General features: G+C 46.2%; 1 long non-coding RNA gene across 1 annotated transcript in view; it reads left to right on the forward strand.

Annotated features, from left to right (window-relative positions):
- Positions 1 to 4,568: 4,568 nt before the first annotated feature.
- The window catches only part of LOC113597607 (uncharacterized), an 82,182-nt gene continuing 63,453 nt past the window's right edge, over positions 4,569 to 23,297 (forward strand). The window contains exons 1-2 of the long non-coding RNA XR_003418392.2: positions 4,569 to 4,796; positions 16,018 to 16,094. This is a non-coding gene — a long non-coding RNA (uncharacterized LOC113597607). The remainder of the gene's footprint in view (positions 4,797 to 16,017; positions 16,095 to 23,297) is intronic.

Raw genomic sequence — 23,297 nt, forward strand, 5'->3', positions numbered from 1 at the left:
CAGTCAGGGAGAGAACGGTGCCCGTCGCTGAACCACCATCTGCCTAATGGATGGGATAAGAAACCTGGGAGACATTCGAGATCGGTTGCTTGCTTCTTTCTCCCCCCACCCGGGCTGTGGCTTATTAGCTGGACCGTCCGGTCCTAGCAGGGGCCGAAAGTGAGAGATGGGTTTCTTTGTGGCTTCATCTCTGTGGCATCGTCAGACCTTAGGTTTGGTGTTTCAGATTCCCCGTCACTCCATGTGCATCTGCAAATATTAAAAAACAGCTGCCCCGGGGGCGCCTGGGTGGCTCAGTTGGTCGAGCGCCCAACTCGTGATTTCGGCTCAGGTCTTGATCTCACGGTTCCTGAGTTCGAGCCCTGCATCGGGCTCCGCTCCCACCCTCTCTCTCTCTGCCCCATTCCCTGCTCTCTGTCTCTCTTTCAAAATAAATAAATAAATAAATAAATAACCCAACTGCCCGGTAAAATATGAATGTTTGGGGTACTGTTTGCTATTTTCCTTATAATAAAGAATAACCAAGAGTAATGACAATAACAATGAATATATTTTCAATTGTTACGTGTCGAACATGTCAATAATACAGTAAGAATTACTAACCTCATTTTAGAGGATATAAATGAGTCTTAGTAAGAGATCACCACAGGATAAGGCTATATAGCAGTCAACAGATGGTAAGCCCGGAACCAAAGCCTGTGAACTTCCCACCATATATTTCCAAGGAAAAGTACTGACATTATTGAGAAAAAACTGTATCACAGTGGAAGACCGGTTATTGGGGCAGGGCTGATAGGCAGATACAAATATTTGACCAGTTTCCTGTCCGTTAAGCAGAGGTTACAGCTGTCTGAGAATTTGGAAGTAAAATAACTTAAATTTTGGGGCTCCTGGGTGAGTCCGTCAGTTAAGCATGTGACTCTTGATTTTGGCTCAGGTTGTGATGTCACAGTTTGTGAGCCTGCTTGGGATTTTATTTCTCTGCCCCTCCCCTGCTCGTGCACCCCCTCCCCCAAATAAATAAATCAACATTAAAAAAAAGAACTTAAATTTTATTAGAGGGAACGTGATGAGGGGTGATTACATTTTTTTAAGTTTATTTCCTTTTTTTTTTTTTTTTTTTTAGTAATCTCTACACCCAACATGGGGTTCAAACTCATGACCCCCAGATCAAGAGTTGCATGCTTCTTCAACTGAGCCAGCCAGGTGCCCCGATGAAGGTTGATTTTAAATATCCTGGATAAACCAAGATCTAATTTAGCTCAAGAAAACATAATTGAAAATAGAATCTTTTGGGGGCACCTGGGTAGCTCAGTTGGTTAAGCAACTGACTTCGGCTCAGGTCATGATCTTGCAGTTCATGAGTTCCAGCCCCGAGTCCGGCTCTGTGCTGACAGCTCGGAGCCTGGAGCCTGCTTCAGATTCTGTGTCTCCCTCTCTCTCTGTCCCTCCCCTGCTCGTGCTCTCTCTCTCTGTCTCAAAAAAAAAAAAAAAAATTGAAAAAAATTTAAAAAATAAAATAAAATCTCTTTGGTATCATTCATACCTGACACTTAAGAGACGACATACAAACTTTTTCCTTCACTGCCGGCCAGAATGTTTTGTAAAACTATTTTATTTATTAAATAATTTGAGCTGTTATAAAAGTAGGATGTTCAGAACGACACAAGAGTATGTAAAAGATTTTGAATGGTTAAGATTTAAATAGCTATTAAAATATACAGGAAGAGCAAATAAAGTATAGGTAAGCATTGAATCTTTCAGCATATTCCTTTTTTTTTTTTTTTTAGTTTATTTATTTTGAGAGAGAGCATAGGAGGGGCAGAGAGAGAGAGAGAGGGAGAGAGAGAGAATCCCAAGCAGGCTCCGCACCCTCAGCGCAGAGCCCAATACGGGGCTCGAACTCACGAACCCGGGAGATCACGACCCAAGCCGAAACCGAGAGTCAGATGCTTAACCGACTGAGCCACCCAGGGGCCCCTGGCATATTTCTTTTAAAATGTTTTTCTAGGGGCGCCTGCGTGGCTCAGTCGGATGAGCGTCTGACTTTGGCTCAGGTCATGATCTCACGGTCTGTGAGTTCGAGCCCCGCGTCGGGCTCTGTGCTGACAGATCAGAGCCTGGAGCCTGCTTCGGATTCTGTGTCTCCTTCTCTCTCTACCCCTCCCCTACTCCCTCCCTCTCTGTCTCTCAAAAATAAAGATTAAAAAATTTTTTAATGTTTTTCCTACTCTGTGAGTGTACATACATACATAATTTACTTTATTGAGGTTATGCTCTTTGTATAGTTTTACACATTCATAGCTACAATGGTTTTGTTCTTCTTCTAATGATAAATGGAATACTTTCAAGAGCAGAAATTAAAGCTGGCTTGTAAGAAGAGGAGTGTGTGTGGGGGGGGGCAGTAAAGTCTAAGCAAGTATAAAAACATACAAAAAAACCCAAACAACCCTACAAGCAATAAACACTGTTGTTACTGCCTGACAAATACTGAGCATTCGTTGTAGTAGGTAGGAATGTTGTCCTAGGAAAAGCAATGAATTAATTAGAATTAACTGGTGGAAACTTCTGCAAATAACAAGGGACAGGCATTATTATAAAATCTGAAACAGTAAGAAAATGATAAAACTCTTTTGGGCACTCTCTTCGAAGATTTGAATGGAAGGAGAGACTTCAAGCTTAGCTATAGGATGGTGGAGTGCCCGTGGAGAGAACTGGCTTCTCACGGGGGGTGATGTGACCACCCCAGGGTTAGCAACCTTAGCAACTGGGGCTCAGGAAAGGGATCAGAGCTTCAAAGGGCGTGAAACCTACACACCCCACCTTTGTGGTCAGAAGAGCCCCGAACAGGAAGTTTAAGAGGCCTCAGAGGAGCCCAGTGATTCCAGCTGAAGGTCTTGAGCTCTAGTGAGGAGGTCCCAGCTTCCCCAGGGGATCTCTGCGGGGCTCGGGGATGGAGGCTGTCAAATGCTGACTCCTGAAATATCACCAACACTACCTGTGGATTTGACAAAGCGGAATGCATTCCTTACCTTGGTCAGGAAGAACCCCACCTCCCAAAGTTGTGATAGCGTTTCAGGGAGGAAAGGAAAGGTCAGAATTTACTGAGAAAGGCAGGTTTGATTTAAGGCAGAGAGGGTCTTTCAACACAGAGACTTGATTACGATTGGATAAGGATCATGATGTCAACAGGCTCGGACTGGTGGAAGCAGCAAGGGAGGATTTTGAAAAAAGGGAAGGATTTGAACAGTGCAAACTGTTGCTGCTTTTCCGCTGAAGAGTTGACGGTACTCTGGGAAAGTTCCTGTAATGAAGAAACTTTTGCCTGGACAGGACCGTCCTGGGAAAGAAATTCACATGAAGACAGCGGACTAGCCAAGTCCCGTTGATGTAGCCAGTACCCGTGCGGTTTTATTTCTCAGGGTCGAGGCTGAGTGTGGCAACAGACTGTCTTAATTCTCATATATTTACCATTTTTATGAACAACTCACCTTAGGTATGTGTTTATTTTGTGGTGGTGAAATTCTTCTGTTTCCCTGAATCTCGAGAAAAAATGACCCCTATTCTTAGGTGTTTGCTAAGCCCGGAGGAACAATTTACATAACTAGCTTTTCACCAGTCTGCCGAACCTGTTAGGTATGTTAAAACCCAAAATTCAACTGAGGAAATTTTAAAGATCTTATTGGCTTTCTTTAACGATTCACCGTTTGGGCAGCATTCCATCTAGCAGACAGAAAGAAGCTTGGAGGAGCTGTACAAAATGAAAGGCTTTTTTTTTTTTTTTTTTTTTTTACACCGAAGGGAGCAGGAACAAGGAAGACACTAGCAAAAAGTGGACTGGATGTGGGGAGGTCGCTTTCCTTTAGGGGATGGCAGGTTGGCCCGGCTACTTCACTGGTACTGACCAGGTGATTCCCCACTGCTTTAGGATTCCATTTCTGGGAGAGGCTGAAGCCCAAATTAAGTCTGGGTTTGGTGACACAACCACCCCCCCCCGCCTCCAAGCTTAGCATAAGCGACTCCATTGCAGGATGGCTGTCTTATTTTTAACAGGTGGATTCTTTTATTTAGTCCTCCCGAACACCTCCTCAAGCTATTATCATCCCTATTTTATAGAGGAGGAAACTGAGGCTCAGGGAGGTAATGAGCTCACATCCAAGCACCTGCAGATACATTCTTTTCAGGAGCATCAAGAAAGGCCCACCTTCAACCAACCTGCCTTATTCTGTTCATTTTTGCAGAAGGGAGCTGAGGTCCAGGTTCAAGACAATCATTGGGCCCCTCAGCCCTCTTCGGGGTCCCTGGGGAGAAGGAGGGCAGGGTGGAAGGCAAAGGCCTTCAGAGACGCCAGTTTGGGTCTGGGTGGGCTCCCCTCGGCGTCCTGCATCGCCGGGGGGGCGGGGGGGGGCGGGGGGGGCGGCCCGCGGCGATCAATGCCACTCCTCCCCCACCCTCCCCCGCAGAGGCCTCACCTGGGCTGCCTGGTGCACCGGAAGCCGGCCCCCGCCGGTCCCCGCGGCCGTGCCCGCCGCTGGTCACCAGGGGGCGCTGTGCGCCACAACCTCGGGCGCAGAGGGGCGGTGGCCACGTGACCGGACAACCGCGCGCCGGGTCCCGGGTCCCGGCGTCCGCCCGGTGGCCCCCGCCGGCTGCGGGCGCGCTCGGCCTGCTTCCCGCCCCCCCCACCCTTCTCCTAACGCTCCGCGCGGGCCACTCGGGGGTGGTGCGGCGGCGACGGCGACTCCGGTCCGGGCTCCCTGACCTGTAACCTCCCGGGGACGCTGACGAGCAGCCGCGTGAGTTTCCCGGGCACCAGGAGACGCCTCACTCCGGCTTTGTGGCCGGTTTGGCCCTCCCCGCAAGGCAAAGAGGGGGGGCTCGGTGCCAGGCTTTCCCCTAGCTCGGAGAGGTGCTGTCACATCCCGTCGCACCTCCCCGCCGCCCTTGGAGGGACGCGCTGTCCCCTGGAGGACCCCATGGGAGCGCGCCCAGCGCCGGGGGTGGGGGGCGAGTTTGGATCATGTGGCTGCTCTAGCGGGACCTCCTTGCCCAATAAGCACTGAGCAAATCACCCCCGCCCCGTACCCCCAAATCGACATTTTCACGGATATGCCCCGATGGGACATTCACTTGGTCGTGAACGGGGGCTTGAGAGTTGCAAAAAGTGACTACGTCTCTCACTTGGAGTAGGGACTTCAGGGACGCTCCCGCTTGACCTGGCAGAGGCCGCGGGGTCGCCCGCATTACACGCTTGGAACACTCAGACGGAAACGCATCGTACACCTCAAGATGTCTTACAGTTACACACACACACACACACACACACACACACACACACACCTCTGTGCCGACTTTGATGTCTCTATCAGCACACTCCCCAGCCCCAACCGACAAAAATGCCTGAGAAACTGCATTCACCACCGTCCTTACCAGGTCTTGTAGTGGGGGTAGTCCAGCTGGGGGAGGGGGGGTTAATTTAGAGAGAGATTCAATAATGTGATAGATTGAGGGGTTTTCAAAAGAGCTTTACGCTTTGCACGCTAGAAACTTCACTCATTTTTTTTAAAAAATTTTTTTAACGTTTTATTTATTTTTGAGACAGGGAGAGACAGAGCATGAACAGGGGAGGGTCAGACAGAGGGAGACACAGAATCCGAAGCAGGCTCCAGGCTCTGAGCCATCAGCCCAGAGCCCGACGCGGGGCTCGAACTCACGGACCGCGAGACCGTGACCTGAGCCAAAGTCGGCCACTTAACCGACTGAGCCACCCAGGCGCCCCGAAACTTCACTCATTTTAAGTGTACAATTATTTTTAGTAAATTGGCAGAGTTGCGCACCTGTCAGCACATTCTGGTTTTAGAGTATTTTCATCCCCAGCCACCCCGGAGCAAATGCCCATAAAGCTGTCTGCAGTTAATCTTCCCTCCGACCTCTAGCCCTAAGCAACCATTTATCCCTCTTCTGGCTCTATATAGTTGCTTTTTCTGGACAGTTCATATGAATGGAATCATACACTATGTGGTCTTTGGGGACTGGCTTCTTTCACCTAGCGTGATGTTTTCTAGTTTCATCTGTGTTGTAGCACTTACCAGCATGTAATTCCTGTCTATAGCTGAATAATATTCAACGGTGTGGATATACCACATTTGTTTCTCCATTTATCAGTCAATGGACAATTGGGTTGGTTTCATTTTTTGGTTATTAAGAGTGATGCAATAATTGAGAACATTTGTGTGGACATGTGTTTTCAATTCTCTTGCTTTCGCTGCCCTTTCTTTGCTGGTGTTTCCCCTTAACACCCTTTGCCGACCTCTGTCACAACACTTTGCACACTGCCCTGCAAATGAATTTGAATTCATTCTCTGACTCTCCGCTAGAGAAGGCAAGGACCATGTGCACCCATTCCCTGGAGTAGGAGTGGAATTTCTGGGTCCTCTATGGCAACTCTATGTTTAAGCTTTTTTATCTTTAGGAACTTCCGGGCTCTTTTCCAAAGTGTCTGCACCATTTAATGTTGCCATTGGTAAATTATGAAGGTTCCAGTTTCTCCGTCTCCTCACCAACACTTGTTTTGTCTTTCGTTTGGTATCTCACTGTGATGTTCGTTTGCCTAGACGGAGTGGTATTTGCTTAACTAGTTTCACTTTGCTTTAATGACTGGCTTTTTCAATGTTATCAAATCGAGTTGCTGAAATGAATAATACACAGCCCATCCGTGCAAGGAGCTCATGGCTCCAAGAGGGAGACAGAGGAACATAATCGTAGTACCGTGTGTTACCTGCTCTGATGGAACTGAGCACAGGCAGGCTGTCAGCACAGAGCCTGATGGGGGGCTTGAACCCACAAACCTTGAGACCATGACCTGAGCCGAAGTCGGTTGCTCAACTGACTGAGCCACCCAGGCGCCCTGCACTGATTTCTAAATTGGTCAGCCACATTAAATGGTAACACATGGTTAATTATGAAAGCCACGGTCATAAGGCAACCTACCTTCTTGCAAGTTTAACCACAGAAGGCAGGCATTACCAACAGATACTAGGGTAACTGAAGCAAGACAAGATCATGCATTTTAAAGGAATGGCTAGGGAGTTGTCCTCATTGGTACTTTAGTACCACATAACTTCAGTAGGCCAGAACCCAATTCTTTTTTTTTTTTTTAATGTTTATTTTTGAGAGACAGAGACAGAGCATGAGCAGGGGAGGGCAGAGAGAGAGGGAGACACAGAATCCAAAGCGGGCTCCAGGCTCCGAGCTGTCAGCACAGAGCCCGACGTGGGGCCCGAGCTCACAAACTGTGAGATCATGACCTGAGCCGAAGTCAGACGCTCAACCGACCGAGCCACCCAGGCGCCCCGGCCAGAACCCAATTCTAACTGTTCATTAAAAAGGATGTTGTAAGTAAGCCAATTTGACAGTAAATTATATTAGGAAAAAAAGAAAAAAAAAGGATGTTAGTTTCACTCAAACGTACAAGGAAAAAGCCAAATCACAGACAAGCCGCATAGTATAAGACATAGATTGGCCAACTATGACCCACGAGCTAAGAACGTTTTATCAGATGAACATTTACAATCAGTTTGATCATGGGAACATGAACTTTCAACCACAATTAAACAAAATATTTTTCTTCTATTCCATTTTTTTCATCAGTAGACCTGTATTACAAAACCGTGCAATTATTTTTATCATCATATTGTATTATAAAGCCTAAAATATTTATTTTCCACTCTTCACAGAAAAAGTTTGACAGCCCTTGGTTTAATAGAGTAAACAGAGAAACGGAAAGCAATTGCCACATACTTGCTGGGTGACCTTGGGAAGTCGCTTCACTTCTCTGGTCCTGATTTTTGTTATCTGTAAAATGGAGATAAAGGGTGATGGGTGGGTGAGATAAGCTCTAGGGTGAAACCCCCATTCCTCTAAGTTTTGTATTCATTCGTTAGTTATTAGGGCACCTGGGTGGCTTAGTTGGTTAAGAGCCTGATTCTTGATTTCGGCTCAAGTCAGGATCTCACGGTTCCTGAGTTCGAGCCCTGCATCGGGCTCCGCGCTAACAGCGCGGAGCCTGCTTGGGATTCCCACCCTCCCTCTCTCTGCCCCTTCCCTGCGCGCGCTCTCTCTCTCTCAAAATATATACATAAACATTAAAAAATAATTCTGTAAACGTCTATTGAGATACTATCGTGTATCAAGAACTGTTAAAGGCATTGGGGATACAGCAGGAAGCAAAACCCTGTCCTGAAAAAGGATACTATTCCAAATGAAGAGACTTAAGATGCAATGTGTGGTCTGAGATTGGATCCTGATTTGAACAAGCTAGCGTTATAGGACACTTGGGGAAAAGTAGGAAAATTTGACTATGGATGGGTATTAGATGAGGTGAACATTGACTAACACGAAATGGTAGAGGTGATTAGCTGAAAAAAGCAGTTAGAAAGCATATGTACACGTATTATCTCATTTTGGTAGAAAGTGCATATACGTATTATGTAAACTTGGAGGAATTCTTGATCTGGAAGGATATATATAGTAAGGTCTTTTTTTTATTTTATTTTTTATTTTTATTAAGAAAAATTTGGGGGGGGGGGCGCCTGGGTGGCTCAGTCGGTTAAGCGTCTGACTTCGGCTCAGGTCGTGATCTCATGGCTCGTAGGTTCGAGCCCCAGATCGGGCTCTGTGCTGACAGCTCAGGGTCTGGAGCCTGCTTCACATTCTGTGTCTCTCTCTCTCTGGCCCTCCTGCGCCTGTGCTCTTTCTCTCTCTCAAAAATAAATAAACATTAAAAGAATTTTTTAAAATAAAAACATGAAAAATAACGTTTAATGTTTATTTTTGTCTAATTTCCATGTTTAAATGTTGATTTTTAAATAAAAATTAAAAAAATTTTTTAAATTTATTTTTGAGAGAGAGAAAGAGCACAAGCGGGGGAGGGGCGGAGAGAGAGGGAGACCCTGAATCTGAAGCAGGCTCCAGGCTCCCAGCTGTCAGCAGAGAGCCCGATGCTGGGCTCGAACCCATGAACCGCGAGATTGTGACCTGACGCTTAACTCGCTGAACCACCCAGGCGCCCCCAATTTGTTTTTTTTTTTTTAAGTTTTTTTAGAGAGAGAAAGAGTGCAAGTGGGGGAGAGGCAGAGGGAGAGAGAGAGAGAGAGAGAGAGAGAGAGAGAGAGAGAGAGAGAACCCTAAGCAGGCTTCACGCCCAGCGCCGAGCTCTATGCAAGGCTCGATCTCATGATTGTGAGATCATGACCTGAGCTGAAATCAAGAGTCGGCTGCTCAACCGACTGAGCCACCCAGGCGCCCCCTATACTAAGCTCTTGATAGTGGTCATTTCAGGGTGGTGGGAATATAATGTTTCTGTTTTCTTATCTTTTCTAATTTTCTACATTGGACATTTACCGCTTTTGTAAAAATACAAGATTCTGTCTAATTGAAAAAAATCCTCTCTCTCTCTTCATGGAATTGACATGCGAGTGCCTCTCGTAAGTGTTCACATTGCCGGATCTGTCACTTTTTATGGGGGAAACATCTGTAAAAATGGAAGCTGCTCTTTCCCCCTGCAGGTAACAGAGGGCTAGAGAGGCACACGATGGCAGCGTCCATCGAAGCACTGTTTAGGAGAGAACGTGCCCAATCTGATACCAGAGGTAGGTTTATCTCTCTTGTATCAGTGGACGCATCGATGTGATTCAGCATTTCAATCTTGTAACTACTTCTCTTATTCTAGGCCAGGGGTCCATAAACCCTGCCACCTATTTTAGTAAATAAAGTCTCATCGGAACACGGGCCCACTGATTTGTTTATGTGGTATCTATCACTGCTTTATTGCCCCGCAATGGCACGGTGGGGTAGGGGTGCAGAGACCATATCACCCGGAAAACTAAACGTATTTACTGCCTGGCCCTTGAAAGAAAAAGTGGGCGGAGCCCTGTTCTAGGCTGGCTGGAACACCGCCTCAGTACACAGGCCTGTGGGAGGGAATGCCCGGCTCCGCATTAAATGAACAAACGTATGCTCTGATTTACAAACCTCGTTCTCTCCTGAGCTGGATTAGCGTGTGCCAGTATTCCCAATTCTGGATAATTCTAGGTTACTTACAGTATTGGGTTTCTCATCCTGCAAGGCTGAGGCGAAGGCCAGCCTGCAGGAAGACGGACGTGTCAGCGAGGTGAACGATAGCCCGTGAGCCCTATCACAGCTGGCTAGTCGGTCTTGCCTTGATCTAGCTAAGATCTCCGTAGGCTTCACATTTGGTTCAAATGCCTCCTCCTCCCAGAAGCCCCCTCTGACTCCTCACCCTGATTTCACCGTCCCACGCCAGTGCTCCCACAGCACCCTGGCAGGCCTCTTTGATAACACTTAGCACCCTACCCCGTAAGCACGGATTCCTTCCTGGATTCTCCCCCAGAGAAGGCAAGGACCATGTGCACGCACTCTCTGGTATAGCCCCTGAGCCCAGCCTGAAGCCTAGCATATGGTAGCTTCCTAGCCGCGCGTCCTTGGCCACGCGACTGCGCTGAGCCTCAGTTTTCTCGTCGGTAAAATGGGGACAATAGCAATAGTTGCTCCCCCGTAGTGTTGTGTGTGGGTATTAGCTATTCAGCGAACACTTAATGAATGAATGACATATAGGATATCGCGCTGGACTAGGAATTGTGAAAGCCCCCAGCAGCAGGGTACGGTAACAGGTTGTTACGTTTAGTCTATATAGACCAGCAACGCACTTATCCTACATTGGGCCCCTGAACTGGAGTCGCATTCATCCATCCCGTCAACACTTACGGAGTGCCTACTGTGGGCCCAATACCGTGCCAGATATTACGGATACACAGGGATATCCACAGTCTCCGCCCTCACGGAGATTACATTCTAGTGAGAGAGATGGGCCAGTTTACAAACTGGTACAGAATCTATTACGGACTGTGCTCAACGTAAAGAAAATACGTAGGCCAAACCACAGTTACCGAGACGGGCTGTTATCTACGTGGCGATCCAGGAGAACTCCTTTAAAGAGGTGACATTCGAGAGGAGACTGGAAGAATGAGCCAACCATGAGAGGAGCTGGAGAAAGAATATTCTAGGCGGAGAAAGAGTAAGTGCAAAGGCTTGAAGCCGTAAAGGATTTGGCAGCGTCGAGGAGATGGAAAGAGGCAAAGGAGGCCAGAGGGTGAAGAGGTGGGGCTCATTCTAAGAAGAGAGGGCAGCTGTTTTCATGATTGTAAGAAGGCGAATTCCAAGATCTGTCACTCTGCGTTTTTCAACGTTTATTTTATTTTTGGGACAGAGAGAGACAGAGCATGAACGGGGGAGGGGCAGAGAGAGAGGGAGACACAGAATCGGAAACAGGTCCAGGCTCCGAGCCTGACGCGGGGCTCGAACCCACGGACCGCGAGATCGTGACCTGGCTGAAGTCGGACGCTTAACCGACTGCGCCACCCAGGCGCCCCCACTCTGCGTTTTTAAAAACTTAAGCAAATGTCTGTGTGGGAGAATGATGGCCTCCCCCAAAGGTGTTCACATACTAAACCCCAGAACTGAGTGCCCTGCTTTACATGACAGAAGGGACTTCGCAACTGTGATTAAGTTAAGGATGGAGACCTGAGGGCATTCCCCTGGTGGTCCGGTAGGATTACAAGGGTCCTTGTAAGAGGAAGACGGAATATGGACAGAAACAAAGGAACTAACTGTGTTACAAATGAATAACAGACGTAATGAAGGAGTGGGCGACAATAACTAACCCAAGTGTTATGGGCTGAAATGTGTCCCCTCAAAATTCATGTGTTGAAGCCCTAACCTTCAGTGTGACGGTATTTGCCAGTAGGGCCTTTAAGGGTGTAATTAACATTAGGGGCGCCTGGGTGGCTCAGTCAGTTGAGTGTTCGAGTCTTGATTTTGGCTCAGGTCACGATCTCACAGTTCAGTTCGCGAGATCGAGCCCCATGTCGGGCTCTGCGGTGACAGCATGGAGTCTACTTGTAATTCTCTCTCCCTCTCTCTCTGACCCTCCTGTGCTCGTGCGCGCGCGCTCTCTCTCTCTCTCTCAAAATAAAAAACATTAAAAAAGGTTGTAATTAACGTTAAGCGAAGTCATAAGGGTGGGACCCTAATCCAATATGACCAGTCTCTATAGGAAAAGGAAGGGATTGCAGGATATGCACAGAGAAAAATTCGTGTGAGGACGCAGTGAGAAGGCGGCCATCTGCAAGCCAAGGAGAGAGTCCTCAGGAGAAACAAACCTTGCAGACCCCTTGATCTTGGACTTCTAGCCTAGAGAACTGTGAGAAATAAATTTCTACTGTTTAAGTCACCCATCTGGGCTGTTTAGTTTTGTCAACCCGAGCAGACTGATGCACTAAATAACTTCGGAAAAGAGTATTTTGACTATGTGCTCTACAGTAGTGGTTCTCAAACTTTGGGGTGCGTCAGAGTCACCTGGGGAGCTTGTTGAAGAGCTCTGGGTGACGATCTCCACCTCCAGCATTTCTAATTCAGTAGGTCCAGGGTGGAGCTCAAGAATTTACATTTCTTTAAAAAAATTTTTTTTAACGTTTCATTTTATTTTTTGAGAGACAGCGTGAGCAGGGGAGGGGCGCGGGGGGGAGGGGAGACACAGAATCCAAAGCCGGCTGCAGGTTCCCAGCTGTCAGCACGCAGCCTGATGGGGGGCTCGAACCCACAAGTGCGAGATCATGACCTGAGCCGAAGTTGGATGCTCAGCCGGCTGAGCCACCTAAGATACCCCAAGAATTTGCATTTCCAACAAGTCCTCAGATGCAGCTAATGATGCTGGTTCAGGGACCACACTTCGAGAACCGCTGTTCTAAGGCTCAAGACAAAAAAAAAATCAGCCCCAAACCATAAGTAAATACTGTACTCTAGATAGTAGGTGTGTTTTCCACAGGGGTGTGGGTTAGCAATTCTGAATCTACTTTATGTATATTCTAGTATTGAGCAAAGGATACATTGTGAATAAGGAGAGCCAGACTTTACACTTTTAGAGGAAGGAGTTACACATAAGAAGAGACAGGAGACTGGCAGTGATCAGAGGTATCAGTATGAATACGGTGTTTTACATGCGCACACCCATACCACACACTCACGCGGAGATAGATATGGAAATAGAGTTGTTTGTATATATACATATGGTTCCTAGCTTTGTCTGCCGAGGAGGCTTACAAGCAATGATACCGCAATACCAATGGGCACACTAGACATTCAGATCTTGGTTTTAAAACCGCATTCTTGGGGCGCCTGGGTGGCTCAGTCGGTTAAGTGTCTGACTCTTGATTTCGGCTCAGCTCATGATCTTAGGGTCGGTAAGTTTGAGCCCTGTGTCGGGCTCTGCGCTGTCAGCAAAGAGCCTGCTTGGGATTCTTTGTCTCCCTCTCTCTCTCTCTCTGCCCCTCCCTCTCCATTTCTCTCTCTCTCTCTCTCTCTCAAAAACAAACAAATAAACTTAAAAAAAATAAAATAGCATTTTCTAGGGGCTCCTGGATGGCTCCATTGGTTGATTGTTCAACTCGTGATTTTGGCTCAGATCTGGATCCCAGATCATGGGATCAAGCCCCGCGTCTGGCCCCATGCTGAGTGTGGAGCCTGCTTAAGATTCTCTCTCTCTGCTCTTCTCCCCAACTCACATGTGCTCTCTAATATATATATATCATATATATATTAGTATGATATACTATATATATTAGTATTTACTATAGTAATAGTATTATATATCATATATGTACTAATCTATATATCATATTTATATGATATATATATATATATGATGTATATATAGAATAGCACTCTCCAAATGAAAGGAACCAGAACTCTTGTAGAAACGGCCGATTCCTGGGCTGGGACAAGGAGACTATTAGATGAGCTTGGAATGTCTTCCGTCGCCAGAAAGTAAGAAGGGCCATGGGGATGTGTTAGAAAGGATGCAGGAGTCCATTTGAGGGGGTTTCCAATGCCGAAATCTGTGACAATGTAAGCAACAAGATGATTAATGACAGTAATGGATTATAAGCCATAGAGTAAAATAAGAATCCATGAGTCCACACGAATATGAAGAAATAACTGAATAAGTAAATAAATGAGGGAGAAGGAAAAGCACTTGTTTACAATAGCATTCCAATGAATAAAATGTAACAAGAATAATGAAAATAGAAACTTATTCGGCAAGCACCACAGTAATAACCATTTCAGGCAAGAATCGTCGAAGAATATTAAAATTAATGGACAAAAGTATGATGGAAACAGTGTATTTATATAGTTTTTAAACATCTCCCCACAAAACGCTTACTCGTTACAAAGGGCAAAATAGGAACGCCACTGGGGAGAAACTGGGCAGACTACCCTAACCAACTGGTCAAAGTTAACATCGCCAGTAATTGAACAAACTATGTGCCTGTAGTGTTCTGGGCAAAACACGTAACTGAAATAGAGACACGATGAACCATCAGATAAACCCCAAACTGAAACCAGCGGGTGCTTTTCAAAAGTATCATGGTCATTAAAGACAAAAAAAAAAAAAAAAAAAAAGACCAAGGAACTCTTCTAGATTAAAGGCGTCAAAGAAAACATATGTGATCCCCGACCAGAAAAAGGACATTGTTGGGGCAAATGGAGAAAATAAAATCCTGGCTATTGATTATAGAACTGCATGAATACTAATTTCTTGATTTATAATAGTGTACTGTGGTTATATAAGATGTTAATACTTGAGCAATGTGGGTGAGCAGACTCTTCGGACTGTTGTTGCAACTTTTTGGGGGGACGGGTAAGTCTGTAACATTTCAAAAGGAAAAGTTGAAAATGAAATGCGAGTTGTTTACCTCATCCCAAGATATCCCTGGGTGATCTGACTGCGGTGTGCGGGCGCGGCTTATAGAAGGTGCCAGTGACTAAGTGGGGAGACCAGTCAGGCGGCTGTTGCCCTGGACTGGGGGAGAGAGGATCGTGGCTCAGACTAGGGGGATGACGGTTGAGACGGAGAAGGCTGGATGGATTCAGGATGCGTTTTGGCATCTCCATGGGAAGGTCATTGCACAGGAGGGAATGGAGGGAGTGCCACTTTATTTTACCGTTAGATAAAATACAGGACAGAATAGACCCCGCGATGTAAGTATCTTCATTCGATATTGTGGATTCAGAATCCTCTGGTATGTAAGCTGGAGAATTTATTGCGGACTTTGCATTTTATCTTCTTCTTCCCCATAGTTTTGAGTAGTGTTCCTCTCATCCAAGGGAAAACAAGGAAAGTGACAGGGGGTGGGGGACTTCTTTGGTTCCTTCCTGTGTTTGCCTCTGGCAATGACTTTTCTCTTGAGAATCTCTGCTCTTTTTTTTTTTTATTTTTTTTTTAGTGTTTGTTTATTTTTGAGAGAGAGAGAGAGAGACAGAGACAGACAGACAGACAGAGTGTGAGCGGGGGAGGGGCAGAGAGAGAGGGAGACACAGAATCCAAAGCAGGCTCCAGGCTCTGAGCTGTCAGCCCAGAGCCTGACGCGGGGCTCGAACCCACGAACCGCGAGATCATGACCTGAGCCAAAGTCGGATGCTTAACCGACTGAGCCACCCAGGCACCCCTTGAATCTCTGCTCTTTTCAAGGAGGGGTTTCAGTTGTGTTGTCACCCAAATTGTGACATGTGCAGAGCCCTGTTGGCCTGCTTGGGTTTCCACATGATATACCCTTCCCTACATTCAGGTCTTTACCTGGAATACTCTCTTATTAAAATTTTGTCAGGGTGCCTAGGTGGCTCAGTCGGTTAAGCATCCGACTCTTTATTTTGGCTCAGATCATGAGCTCACAGTTCGTGGGATCGATCCCCGCATCAGGGTCTACACTGTGAGGTGCAGAGCCTGCTCAGGATTCTCTCTCCCTCTCTCTCTGCTCCTCCCCCATTCATATTCTCTCTCTCTCTGTCTCAGAATAAATAAATAAACTTAAAAAAAAATAAAAATAAGATAAAATGTCTTTTAAAAAATAAATAAAAATAAAATTTTGTCTGTCTTTCAAGGCTCAGCTCAAGAACCACCCCCTCCAAGTTGTCTTCCTGGATTTACTCGGCACCAAAGTTAGCCTTCTCTTTCCTGGGTAAGTCATAGCTCTTAATTTATTCCTCTTATTTGGCCCCCATTCTCTCATTCACAGTCATACCCACTGCTTTGTACTTGTTTGTATTCATGACTTACATCCTCTACCAGATTAAAAATTCCTTGGGAGTCGGCATTTACGTTGTTCAGCTTTCAGTGGATTTTTTTTTCTCGTTTTCAGATTGCAGAAGAATTTCAACAGTAAAATAAGTTAGTAAGTTCCGCCATATACTTTGAATCTAATCTTTAGTTTCCCTTATTTCTACTGAGGACTTTTGCTGTGAAATGTTGGAGTCCTTTTGTCCCCAGTGACCCTCCTTTATAACTTAAGACTTGCTCTAGGATTTTCTTTTCCATTGCTTTGTAGGCTGGCTTCCACCAGGGGGCGCTCCTTCCCACCTATAGGCGAATTTCTTTTTCTTTAGGAAGCAGAGGAAAGGAGACTTCATCAGGTAAAATAGCAAAACAGTGGAAACACAAACAGTAGGAAATAGGAACTGAGCATCTCTTGGGATTTGACTTCGTCCCAGCCCTAGCTGGCTACTCAAATAGCATTTCGCTTGTTATATTGGTTTGGTAGGATGCTGGCCTGTGCGTAGAGATTTCCCCCTTCCTAACCCACTTCATTTATTTCATCTACAAATATGTACTGAGTGTGCATTTTGCGTCAGGTATTATTGTAGATACTGAGGCTTCATCGGTGAACAAAACAGACCGAGTTCCTGACCCATGAAGCTTATGTTCATCTGGGGGCAAGACAATAAATGAGATGAATACATACAATACACAGGATAGATAGAGGTAGATAAATGCCAAAGAGGAAAAAAAAAAACACCAATTCATGGTCGTATAGGCCATTGTAAGAATTTTGACTTTGTCTTTGAGCGAGATGGGAAGCATTGGGGAGAGGAGTGGTGTAGTTTGACACATTTAAAAAGGATTGCTCTTGTGGTTGGTTGGTTGGTTTGTTTGTGGTTTTTTTTTTTTTTTTTGGATAATAAGTTATCAGGGGATGAGCTTGGGCCAGGCTGCTGGCAGTGGAACTGGAGAGAAGTTGTTGGATTCTTGGATATATTTTGCAGGCAGAGCCAACCGAACCTGCTAAGACATTAGGTGTAGGGTGCTGGAGAAAGAGGACTTGAGGGAAACAGGGTCACCACGTTGCATAACATCAATGGCACTGAATGAAATGTGGCTGGCACCCTCTGGAGTTGTGTAGCACAGCAGTTTTGTTCGAGCTGCTCCCAAGGCACCCCTCAAAGTCTGACCTACCAAGAACAAGGCTGGAAGTATATCAGAAGTTAGATTTTGAGGGGCGCCTGGGGGGCTCAGTCGGTTGAGCGGCCGTCTTCGGCTCAGGTCATGATCTCGCAGCTCGTGGGTTTGAGCCCCGCGTCGGGCTCTGTGCTGACCGCTCGGAGCCTGGCGCCGACCTCACATTCTGTGCCTCCCTCTCTCTCTCTCTCTCTCTCTGCCCCTTCCCCGCTCATGCTCTGCCTGTTTCACTCTTTCTCTAAAAAATAAATACACGTTAAAAATTTTTTTCCAAGAGAATTTGGATTTTGAAAGAAATTGAAGACACAAGCAAATGGAAAGATATTCCATGCTCATGTATTGGGAGAATGAACATTTTTAAAATGTCTATACCACTCAAAGCAATCTAGAGGGTCAGTCTAATCCCTATCAGAATTCCAATGGCATTTTTCAAAGAACTAGGACAAATAATCCTAAAATTTGTATGGAATTGCAAAAAAAAAAAAAGCCCATATAGCCGAAGCAATCTTGAGAAGGAAGAACAAAACTGGAGACCTCGTGCCCCCCGATTGCTATATTACTATACTACAAAGCTGTAGTAATTGAAACGGTATGGTACTGGCATAAAAACAGACATATAGATCAGTGGAGCAGGGTCAAGAGCCCAGATGAAAACCCACACATGTATGTTCAATTAATATACGGCAAAGGAGGCAAGGATATCCAATGGGAAAAGCGTATCTCTTCAATAAATGGTGTTGGGAAAACTGGACAGCCACATGCAAAAGAATGAAACCTGGCCACTCTTATACCAGACACACAAATGAACTCAAAATGGATTAAAGACGAATGTGAGACCTGGCACCCAGACGAAGAGCAATGAAAGCAAAAAGAAACAAGGAGGACTTCATCAAACGGAAAAGCTTCTGCACAGCAAAGGAAACCATTAACAAAATGAAAAGGCAATCTACTGCATGGGAGAAAATATGTACAAATCACATATCTGATAAGGGACTAATGTCCCAAATATATACAAAGAACTCATACAACTCAGTAGCAAAAAGCAAACCATCTAATTAAAAATCACCGTCATGGGTACCTGGGTGGCCCAATTGGTTGAGCATCTGGCTCTTGATTTCGGCTCAGGTCTTGATCTCACGGTTTGTGAGATTGAGCCCCGTGTCAACACAGAGCCTGCTTGGGGGGGGGGGGTCTCTCGCTCTCCTCTCTCTCTGCCCCCCCCACTTGTGTGCTCTCTCTCTCTCCAAAAAATATTTTTAAAAAGAATTAAAAAAAAATAAAAACTGCCATTAGATCTGAATAGACATGTTTCTACAGAGGACATGCAGATGACCCACAGGTATATGTAAAGATGGTCCACGTCACGTGTCATCGGGGAAGTGCAGATCAAAACCACAACGAGATGTCACCTCACGCTTGTCAGAAGGGCTAGCATTAAAAACACAAGAAATAACAAGTATGGGGGAGGATATGGGGAGAAGGGAACCCTTGTCCATGGTTGGTGGGAATGCAGATTGGCGTGGCCGATATGAAAAACAGTATGGAGATTCCCTCAAAAAATTAACACAGCAAGTCCACTTTTGGGTATTTATCCAAAGAACGCGAAAACACTAACTTGAAAAGGCAAATGCACCCCGTGTTCATTTCAGCAGTATTTACAATAGCCAAGATATGGTGGTGCCCGTCGGTGGATGAATGGATAAAGAAATTTGTGTGTGTATGTATATATAATATGAACATATATCGTCCAACCGTAGGAAAGAATAAAATCTTGCCGTTGGCAACAGTGTGGATGGACCTTGAGGGCATTATGCTAAATGAAATAAGACAAATACCATATGATGTCACTTATATATGGAATCTAAAAAAAGGAAAACCCCCAAAACAAAAACTAAGCTCACAGATACAGAGAACAGATTGGTGGTGGCCAGAGGCGTGGGGTCAGGGTGGGAGAAATGGATGAACTGGGTTTTTTTTTTTTTTTTTTTTTTCAGTTTAAATAAACTGAAAAAACAACACCGTGGGAAGAACAGGCTTGGGGGGTATATCAGAAGTTACGTTTTGGGTATGTTGAATTTGAGATGCCAGTTAGACATTTAAGTGGAGATACTGAGTAAGCTGTGGGACATGCAAGCCTGGCACTCATACGAGAGAGAGAGAGAGAGAGAGAGAGAGAGAGAGAGAGAGAGCATGCAAATGGGGAGAGGGGCAGGGGGAGGGGGAGAGAATCCCAAGCAGGGGCTCGATCCCATAACCCTAGGATCATGACCCGAGCTGAATTCAAGAGTTGGACGCTCAACCGAATGAGCCACCCAGAAGCCCCTAGATAGTATTTAAAGCCCTGAGATGGATGATGAAGAGATACGAGAAGACCAGGAGAGCAGTTAAGGGGACCAAGGACCCAGCCCTGGGACACTCCCACATTTAGAGGTTAGGGGGACAATGAGGACAAGCAAAGACGACTGACAAGATGTGGCCTGTACAGTGGAAGGAAAACCGGAAGAGAACAGTGTCGTGGAAATCAAGCGAAGAAGGTGCTTCAGGGAAGAGGGAACCATCAACTGTCAAAAGTATTTCTGGTCGGCCACGCAAGAGGAGGGCTGAGAATTCTCGATCGACTTTAGCAACATAGAGATCGCTCGGGACCTTGACAAAAGCCGTTTCGGTGGACAGAAGCTTGAGTGGAGTGGGTTCAAGAGAGACGGGGAGGAGAAAAATTGTACACAGGGAACGTAGACACATCTGTTAAAGAGTTTTGCTGTAAAGAAGAATGGAGATGGGGTGCCTGGGTGGCTCAGTCGGTTGAGCGTCCGACTTCGGCTCAGGTCATGACCTCGCGGTTCACTAGTTCCAGCCCCGCGTCGGGCTCCGTGCGGACAGCTCAGAGCCTGGACCTACTTCAGACTCTGTGTCTTCCTCTCTCTCTCTCTGCCCCTCCTCTGCTCACACTCTGTCAATGTCTCTCTTGAAAAATAAATAAAAACATTAAAAAAAAAAAAGAGTGGAGAAAGGGAGCAGTAAATGGTACGGAGTGTGGGATGTTTAGCAGAGGTGTTCAGAATGGGAAGAATGGTTGGACGTTTGCCCCCAGAGTGCCCACTGGTTGTTGGGGTTTACTTGTCCTCATTCGCCTGCATTTCTTGGCATAGTAGGCAGTAGTCCCCAGAGAAGCTAGAGGCTGAGGGAATGGAAGTTGCCAGCGGATTTGAGTAAAACAAACTCTAAGGAAGCCCCTGGAAAGCCTTTAATGAAGCCAGACTTAGAACCCCCATGGTTAACAGAGGAGAGAATATCTCCACGTGTGGGACAAAAAAATTGGAGCCGTGAGATCTGGCTGTTCTAAGTTGCCCACGTGGTGATTCCAGCCTCCTTTGCCAACCTTCGAGGGTCTGGCTTCAGTTACACTAAAGTGAGCTTGTGGGTCCCCTTCCAGAAACATGATCTATTGCACGGAAGGAAGAGGAAAAGAGATTCCTACCGATACTTTGAGGACGACTAAACCCCAGGGCAGAGTTCTAACCAAGTGGGGAAACGGACTTAAGTATCCAGGCCACGGTTCCACGAGTTATTCCCCTGTTCCTCGCTGAGAAGTCGCCTCGGCACCAGAAGATGGGGTAGAGCCGGGCTCCGTGCTCAGCTTTGTGTTTTAGTTTGTGGTGGCTTCGGAAACAGAGAGGTTTCACTGGTCTCCATGTGCTGTTCGCATTCGCATTTCTTTCCTTGTCTCATGTCTTCAAGGCCCAGCTCAAGCGTCCCTGGTTCCGCAGAGCCTTCTTGGAGCCCCCCTCCCCCAGGCAAAATGAATCACTTCCTTCTCAGAGTTTCCATAGAACTTTTCCCGTGTCATGGCGCCCATATTTCATTGAACTGGAGTCGTGCATGGTTGTAAATGGAAGAGGCAGGCGGCAGAGGAGTGGTGGGTAAGTGCACGGGCTCTGGAGCTAGGCCGCTTGGGTTCAAATGGTGGTTCTTGCGAGTTGCTTAACCTCCTTGGGCCTCAGTCTCGCATCTACTTTGTCTCGATTTAGTAATACTAGCGCTACCCTTGTTGAGGTTTTGTGAAGATTAAAGAAGCGAATGCGGGGCGCCTGGGAGGCTCAGTCGGTCAAGCGTCCGACTTCGGCTCAGGTCATGATCTCACGGCTCGTGGGTTCGAGCCCCGAGTGACAGCCTGCTTTGGATCCTCTGTCTCCCTCTCTCTGCCCCTCCCCTGCTCGTGCTTTCTCTCTCTTTCAAAAACAAAAGAAAAGAAGCGAATACGCGTGAAGTACCTAGAACAGTGCACGTAGTAGATGCTCAGCAAGCTTCTGTTATTTGTCTCTCTTCTTGAGGAATACGACCATAATTCTTGCCAGCGGGTTCGGCACAGAATGCTAGGCGTTCAGTAAGTTTTCGTGGGAATACGCCAGGTTTCGAAATCAGATGAATTTCAGTTCATGTTCAATGGTTTCATATGCGTGTACCCCTTTTAGCATCTCACTTATTCCCGTGTACTAGTCCATGTAGTGGCCAAGAAAGAAGAGCGTTCCAGAGCCTCGTCACATAGTTTATGTGGTTGCTTGGCCACGTGTTAGCTTCTTAACCTATCAGTGCCTCAGCTTCCTCGGCTGGAAAATGAGAAAAAAATACAGGCAATTTAAACAGAGTTACTGAACACTCAAGTATTAACTATATTTACTATTAATCTTACTGTTAATTCAGTGATTTAACGAACACCTATGATTTTCAGGGACCGTGCTAGACAGTAGAGATGCAGAGATCAATAACGCTTGGTCCCTGCTCTCGGAAAACCCGTAAGCGAGCGAAGGACACAAGTGCGGGCAAGGCAGTATGTGTAGAGGCTAGGTATAGAGACGCGCCGATTTTGAAAGAGGGATCAGCGAGGGGTAGAGGGAGGGTAGTAAGGTTTATATAGAAGGTACATCCTGAGCTTTGCATCTGTGGGCTGAGGGTCCTGGAATACTCATGTCCTAAGAGATCCGAAAATCCCTTTTGTGGGCCATCAGAAATGAGTTTTATTGCAGATTTTTCGTACCAGATTCCCTTAACAAGACCCCTTCACAAGAGATCCCATCCTCGGGTGCCTGGGTGGCTCAGTCGGTTGAGCATCCAGTTCCTGGTTTCGGCTCAGGTCACGATCTCACAGTTTGTGAGTTCGAGCCCTGTGTCGGGCTCCGCACTGAGAGTGCAGAGCCTGCTTGGAATTCTTTCTCTCTCCCTCTCTCTGCACCCCCCCTCTCAAAATAAAGAAATAAACTTAAAAAGAAAAAAAAAAAGAGAGATCCCATCCTGTGTTTTCCAACCCAGAGAGACCATTCTGGGTTAACAACAGTGTATCCTCATCGTATCATCATGTTGTGCACAAAACATGATTTTTGAAGTTTTCCTTGAGCAGAGCTTGTCTTTCCTTTTTTAGTTAAGCCAGAGGGAGCTTTCACAGGCAGAGGAGGGCACCTGAGATGCCTCTGCCCCGCCCTTTCACTCCCTCCCGACGAATTTTCTGAAAAGGTCGGCAGTTATGTTCTTCCCTTTCTCACCCCAACAGTCAGGCGAGAGGGAAAGTAAAGAGGGGTATGTTTTCTATGAAAAGGCCAGGCTCCCTTTCTAGCTCGCACTGGTAACGGAGACCTCTCAGAGACAGTCGGATGGGAGCCATAACTAAATTACTGAGATCGAGGACAGGGTGCTGGTGGATGAAAACCTTTATGATTCTGCCTCTCAGAAAACCACTAGAGCCATTGAAGTTTATCCGTTTCCCCCAAGTAGTTAATGAGAACAATAGAATTTAGAGTTCCTGGTGTTCCTCTGGAGCTGATTCTGGCAGGTGATAAGAAGCTTGTAAAAGGGCTTATTATTTGAGCAGAGCTTTGGCTGCCTGACTTTTCAAGTTGATTATTTATTTTGCATGTTGTATAACAGAGCATTGGGC

The sequence above is a fragment of the Acinonyx jubatus genome, chromosome X, assembly GCF_027475565.1.
Source record: "Acinonyx jubatus isolate Ajub_Pintada_27869175 chromosome X, VMU_Ajub_asm_v1.0, whole genome shotgun sequence".
In the NCBI taxonomy this organism is placed as follows: domain Eukaryota; kingdom Metazoa; phylum Chordata; class Mammalia; order Carnivora; family Felidae; genus Acinonyx; species Acinonyx jubatus.